The sequence below is a fragment of the Convolutriloba macropyga genome, chromosome 10 (genome assembly GCF_964194025.1).
Source record: "Convolutriloba macropyga chromosome 10, txConMacr16.3, whole genome shotgun sequence".
Classification (NCBI taxonomy): domain Eukaryota; kingdom Metazoa; phylum Xenacoelomorpha; order Acoela; family Convolutidae; genus Convolutriloba; species Convolutriloba macropyga.
The window spans coordinates 31209916-31217043 of record NC_134477.1 but is presented as its reverse complement, the minus strand read 5'-3'; positions in this window follow the sequence as shown (position 1 = coordinate 31217043).

Genomic DNA, 7128 nt, shown 5'->3' with positions numbered 1-7128 from the left:
AAACTGTTTTTCAACTGTTTTGGATGAACAGTTTTGTGAACGAAAGGCAATATATCCTCAAAGAGAAATGAGATAAACAGCAAAGCACTGAAAGCCATTTTCATTTTGATAAAATTGAGTTAAGAAACCTCTCAACGAAGAATTTTGCTTGAATTTTTTTTAATAATAACTGGACCTTATTGGTTTCTATCTCGAATTTTGGAACCTGAAGCCTGATAAAAAATCTTTTGTCTCTATACTTTTTGCAAAAACAACAAAATTTTAAATATCAGCATTAAAGTTTACAGCTTAATTTGCTTAAAGCGTTAACTTTTGTCAGCAGCAACTCTAAACAACCTGAAGTTGAAATGATAGAGTAAACCTGGCTCAAATCAAGTTATAATACACCAGTTATAACCTTAGTTCTGTATCCTAATCGTGAGTTGATGAGATGACGTTAGATCAAATTTAACTTTTATTGGTAAACATCCTAGTGAAAATATTAGCGTGACATCTTTGGAGAGAGAAAATATTTGTTTCAAGGTTCACACCTGGTCAAATAAATTTCATCTAATTTTATTCGTCAATCGTGAGCTGTAAAATGTTTGAAAAGAAAATCTCAGAGGTTAATAAACAGGGAAAGCAAATTGGAAAATCAACTTACAAATCAAAATAACATGCTTGTAAATTTATTCAGAACAAACATCCGCTACAACGTTTTGATTAGAAGCAATTATTTTGTTTCTAGCGAATTATACTTACTATATTAAACACTCAATTTGACTTTCGGGTTCTGCTTAAACTTTAAGCTATTCACCCTTTCTAACCCTTTCAATGATTGGATTGGGTTTTCTAACAAAATATTTTGAAAGACAAAGGCCAGTTTTATAATAGTTAATTATAGGGACATAAATAGTGCCAATTTCACAAATTTTCAATTGTTCCTTTAATTTTTTGGTCTCCACGACTACTCGTTTGATTCGTTGGGTATCATTATTACACGAAAAGTTGAAATTCATTGGTGCAACATAGTATTTTCATAATTCTAGGTTTGGATAATAGTTTTTTTTTCATTAAAATATGAATACATATTATCTCGAATCAATTTTTCGAATTACTTAAATATGGTTGCGCAAGAAATTTAGGGTAACGTATCCTTAAAACAGCGCTGAATTGATATGCAGCCGTTTCGTAACGGCTTGATTGGGATTTATTATGTTTCATCCCCCCAGTTTTTTATGCCCCTTTACAAATGCCCCTTTAGTTAGCACTATTCCGTTTATTAAAAACGCAGTTTTAAGTCATTTTCTTTTAACTTCTTGTAATCTTGTTCGATTACAACCTTTGCAATATTCTCAAAGTGCATACGTGAGTAGGGCTAACACTTATAAACCATGGAGACAAACATATCGTTATACAAATGGATTTTAGCTGCAGTTTCTGTTGTTTTTAAGCTATTTTGCAACGTGTAATGATTTATAATCAGATATAACCAAAAATGGCAGGTATTCGACTCATAGTTATACTATGTGTACTACTCACATCCTCCGATAGTATTTCAGAATGTTTTTACAGTGTTCCTTATGCATCTCGAATACCTTCATTCAAAGGAATCTGTAACAGCAAACAATGTGCTTCACCATCCAAATTCAACTTTTCCTTTTTCTTGGTTGTTATATGGTATCTTCTACTAAAAAGTGGTGATATCGAAAAAAACCCTGGACCAGTTCTGCCATATGCACTTATGATGAAAAAATTAAAATTATTTGATTCCAGAATAAAAATTCTACATCAAAACGCCAGAAGTTTAGCAGGACAACATCTGCTGTTGAAAGAACTCATTCAAGACATTGGTTACAACTGCATATATGCGTTTAGTGAAACATGGTTGTCACAAAACCATCCGGAAGAATTTTGGCATATAGATAAGCAAAACTTTGACTGTTTTCGAAAAGATCGCATCCAAACAACAAAAACAAAAGGTGGTGGTATTATCATGTACATTCCAAAATTATTAAAACCTCGTCTCCGCGATGATCTCAACTGCTTTCCGGATACAATTTTTGAAAGTTTATGGGTTGAGTTGAGCATACAAAAAAAGAAATGCGTTTTGAATTTATCATACTGTCCGGAAAAAAAACTTGTTAAGATGTTTTTGGAAAAATTGGTCCTGGGAATTGATCTTGCTATGGCTGAAGGAAAATCTGTCATACTTGCTGGAGACTACAATTTAAACTATTTTGCAAAGCGCGACAGAAGTCTGCTGCAATCTGTAATTTCTCCATATGACCTTAAACCAACGAATAATGACACAGCTACAAGAATGATTAACTCTTCTTCAACACTTATCGATTATATCATAACAGACGATTTCGAAACTGGAATAGTAGCGGATACGATTTTGAAAACTGATCATTTTGCAACAATCACAGTTCTTAAATCTGTGATGCTAAAATCAAAAACTACAAAGAAAAAGTTTTTTGACAAAAAAAAAATATTCAGCCATAGCATTCCAAAATTTTATTAAAAATTCAGACTGGAGACACTTTTACGGTGCAGTGACAGGAGATATGATGTTATTAGAATTTCAAAGAATTATTGAAAGAGCATTAGCACTACATGCTCCAATTAAAACCTGTTATATTAGAACAGATAAACCAAAATTCTTGCTTCAAGAAAAATGGTTATGTGAGGAAACAAAAAGACAGTTTTCAAGAATTAGCGATGATGAAACTAAAAATGATTTAATCCGTCAAAAAGAAAAACAACTTCTTTCAAATTTTATGGAGTTAAACAGTGAAAAAGCCAAATAGAAATTCATTCAAGGTCTTCGTAATAAAGAAAAGACTCAAGCAAGAATTCAATCTTTATTAAACAGTTTTGGTGATAAGATAACAAAGCCCATGGAAATCGCAAATCTTCTAAATTACAGATTTTCGACTCTAGGAGAGTTTATTGGCTTGCAACAAACAAACAACATTCCTCCTAAAACTGCTCCGAGAAAGTGTTTCAATTTCCGATATATAACAACCAAGGAAACAAATGTGCTCATAGATTCTTTGAATACAAGTAAACCAGTCGGTCCTTCAAAAATACCAGCTTGGGCAATAAAAGATGCTAAAGCAGCGCTAGCGGAACCACTATGTTATCTCATTAATCAATTCATTACAGAAGGAAAATTTCCAGAAGATCTTAAAAAAGCTTGTGTAACTCCACTCTTCAAAAAAGGGAATCCCGAAGACCCACTCAATTATAGACCTATTTCTGTCACTTCTGCTTTGTCAAAAAATTTTGAAAAGGCGTTCAGTTCACAAATCACAAGTTTCCTCGAAAGGGAGCAATTATTGTCGGCTAGTCAATTTGGTTATAGAAAACAAATTTCAACAATTGATGCTATCCTGAAATCGACAGAACAAATAAGATTAGAACTCAACAAGAAAAAAAATGTTACAGGGTCGTTTTTAGATCTTTCAAAGGCTTTTGATTCTATAAACCACAAAATACTGTTACGGAGACTAGAAAATATAGGTTTCGACGAACATGCTACCAATTTAGTAGAGAATTATTTGAGTAAAAGAACGCAAAGAGTTGTTCTGAATGGAATTGAATCGGACTGGATAAATTTGAAGAGAGGAGTTCCACAAGGTACTATTTTAGGACCTCTATTATTTAACATTTACGTCAACGATTTAGCAAAGATTGTTGAAGAGGATTGCACGGTTGTACAGTACGCAGACGACACTTTTCTTTTTACATCCGACACTGATGAAATATCGGCAAAAACAAAACTTGAACATAACATCTCAAAAATTATTGATTTTTTTGCAAAGTCCCAGTTAGTAGTGAACAAACAAAAAACAGAATATATTGTGTTCAGCACCAGGAAGAGGTTAACAAATACTGTTCTGAATGTTGACAATGAAAGAATAGCAGAATCAATTAGTGTGAAGTATCTTGGCGTAATTATAGACAGCAAACTAAAATTTGATGGAGAAGTGAAAAAGATTCTTCAGAGAATGGCTTGTGGAATAAAAGTTTTGAATACTCTAAGTAAAAGTTTACCACAGAAAACGAAAGTCTTATTACTTAATGCAATAGTAATAAGTCATCTACATTATTCCGCTCTAATTCTGATAGGGTTGCAAAAGTCATTACTCACAACTTTAGAAAAACAATTGAATTGGGGAATAAAATCCATTTTTAATAGGAGAAAATACGATCGGTCTACAGATCTCAAACTTCGCAACAAAATACTACCAGTTTCTTTTCTCTTGAAATATCGTTGCTCAAAATATTTTATTCGCTTACTCAGCAACGATCTTCCAGCGTATAAAATTGAACCTCTCTCTACCATGAGAATAAAACAACATGACAGGTCAAAAAAAGTAACTTTCGATATAAGAAAGAACAATAAGTTTTTAACTGATTCTTTTATTGCACAAGCCATTCCAATTTATAATAGTCTGCCTTCTAATATTAGACTGAAAACAACATCGAAAGCTTCCTTAAAAAAACAACTGAAAGAATATTTTTGGAAAGAATTTTTGAAGGACCCAAAAGTAACTGATATTAAAGATGATATTGAGAGCATTAGATTTTAATTTTAATTTTTAATCTTCACGATGTACATATAAAATTGTGAGAACATTTTATGTTCGCATTTTAGGCCATTTTTTAATAATGTAAGGTCAAATTTTTAGTTAAGTAATTTAATGATTTTATAATTTTACATAATGTTATATTCTTAACTTTACATTGCCTCTTTTACCATTTGCTTTTTATACTTATGTGTACCAGAGGAAATTAACAATGTTCTTTTTTTTTTTTTTTTTTTTTTTTCTATGGCACGTTTTATGTGAGAAAATTGCACATCCGCTTTTTAAAGATATATGAACCATTAGTTGTGGGGGTGGGGGCTATAGTGGGAAAGACCCCAAAAAGTAGCCCATAATAATTAAAGCTAAGCGCGCTGACTCGTAAAGGAGCATCACTCGGAAAAAATGCGCGATCACCCTGGAATATTTAATAACGCAATCCATCTTTTCCCATAATTTCTCCTACCTGTGACTGGTTTGTTTTTGGGATAGATACACTTCATCATTTCCCTCACAGCTTCTAGCTGAACATCTTGCAATGCCACTTCCACGGGGTTTTCAGGGTTTTACCCATACTCCTCCTGCTTTTGTTGATTGCTCTCTCCTTGAGACGTTTTTCCCACCAATTTTGACGTTTTTTCCGACCGATTTCGGATGTTTTCCGGACATGTTTTTGATGTCTTTGATTGATTTTCAATTACCCAGGGAAATCCCATAAGTATATTTTCTATGATCCAGTTAAAACTGAACCTTTTCAATCGATGGAGTGTCAATGATCAGAGAAAATGTGGTAACAAACCATCGATGAGCCATCGACGGACTTTATATGAAATTTCTATGATCCATCGATGGGATTCACTGGGCGCCCAACCCGTGATGTATTGGTTGCTATTCCTGGCGAAAAAAAAATTTAATCGGCATAACTAAGTAGCCATCTTCAGCTGGCTCCTTTTTATCTAATTGCATAATTGCGGACGAACGACTATCTCGCAAGATCTTACAAGATTTTGGAAGCAAATGTATCGTGCAAGATAACCATTCAAAGTTGACTGGATTGGCGATTTAACATGTTTTTTTTGCTAGCACTTGACTTCGTGTGTGAACAAAATGCTTCTGGTTTCACTACATCTGATTAAAGTTTTACCATATGATTGCTTCGTGTGGAGGATTGCTCGCTTCATGAACAATCTCGACATTATCATCTTCAACTCTCACAGAATGCTCAGTGATAAGACTTTTGGGGTTATGAGATTTGGGATATGTTTTGAAGAGAAGGGACTGGCAGTTACTTGAGCGTTCTGAATTACTTCTCCTGTTTTAGTAACTCTTTTGTAACAATAATATACTTTGCGAAGCAATATGCCTTATGTTGTCGCTGGCTTTTTAGTATCTTTGTTTTTTTGTGAGGTTTGGTGCTTCTCTAGAAGTTGATTGAATTTGTGAAAAAAAATTGCAGGTTGTTGCAGTTAATAAAGCTCACTGGATTACTAGCGTATGCTTATTTTGCTCCATTTCATGCTTTACTCGTTCGTATTTAAGTCGTCTTCTAATTCGCAGCACTACTTCAACTAGGATTTTGGATAGGTTGTGAGGTTTTTGATTTTGGATTTTGTAAAAAGTGATATGGTGAAAACATGAACTGAATGCATTTTTTTGCTGTCGTATTCGTTCGTGTCCGTTACAGGGACACCCAAGTCCGTTACAGCGAATATCTTTCTCGATGGCGCTCCTTTGAAAACAGTAAGATCTTTCGTGTATCTGGGATCTAAACTCTCGGCTGATGGTCGATCGCACGAAGATATCTGCAACCGAATGAGCCAGGCCAAAAGCTCCTTTTTCAAGATGAAATCGCTACCCTGCAACCCCAAGCTGGATTTGGGAATGAGGTTTAGACTCTGGGGCTGCTACGTCCTTGCCTTTCTGTTGTATGGTGCGAGTCATGGACAATTCTTGAAACAGATCGACGGAAAATTGCGGTTCTGGAAATATGGTTCCTCATCAGGATGCTGCGAATCAAGTGGTCTGATAAACTCAGTAACGAAGAACTGCTGTTCCGAGCAGGAGGGCAGCGATGCCTATTGAATATTATTGCCAAGCGACAAATTCAATTTTTTGGACATGTGATGAGAAAACAAAGATTTTAAATCAAGTGATGACTGGGATGATTATTGGCGAGAAGTCTCGAGGTCGACAAAGATTGAAGTTCATGGATCAGATGAAAACCGCGACGAATTGTGCCACAACCACTGAAGTTTTCAAGAGGGTGAGGGAGAAAATTGGTCGCCGATGTCAGATGATGTGGCAGGCAAAGTGGAAGAAGAAGATTCATTCTTGTATTCCCTTCTAGGTCTTTTCTATACAAAAGCTGCTGTACCTATTTTTAGTGTGTGATGATGGACTGTTTTTGTAGTAATTGTTCTTAATTTAGAAGTTCATGATTTTGAAATATGGCTGTTTATCAAATTGAATTAATTGCTATATTTCAAATTTGGTTATTAATCAATTGCGTCTAGTTTTATCATAGCGGATTGGACTGAAATCATAAGATTGCTTT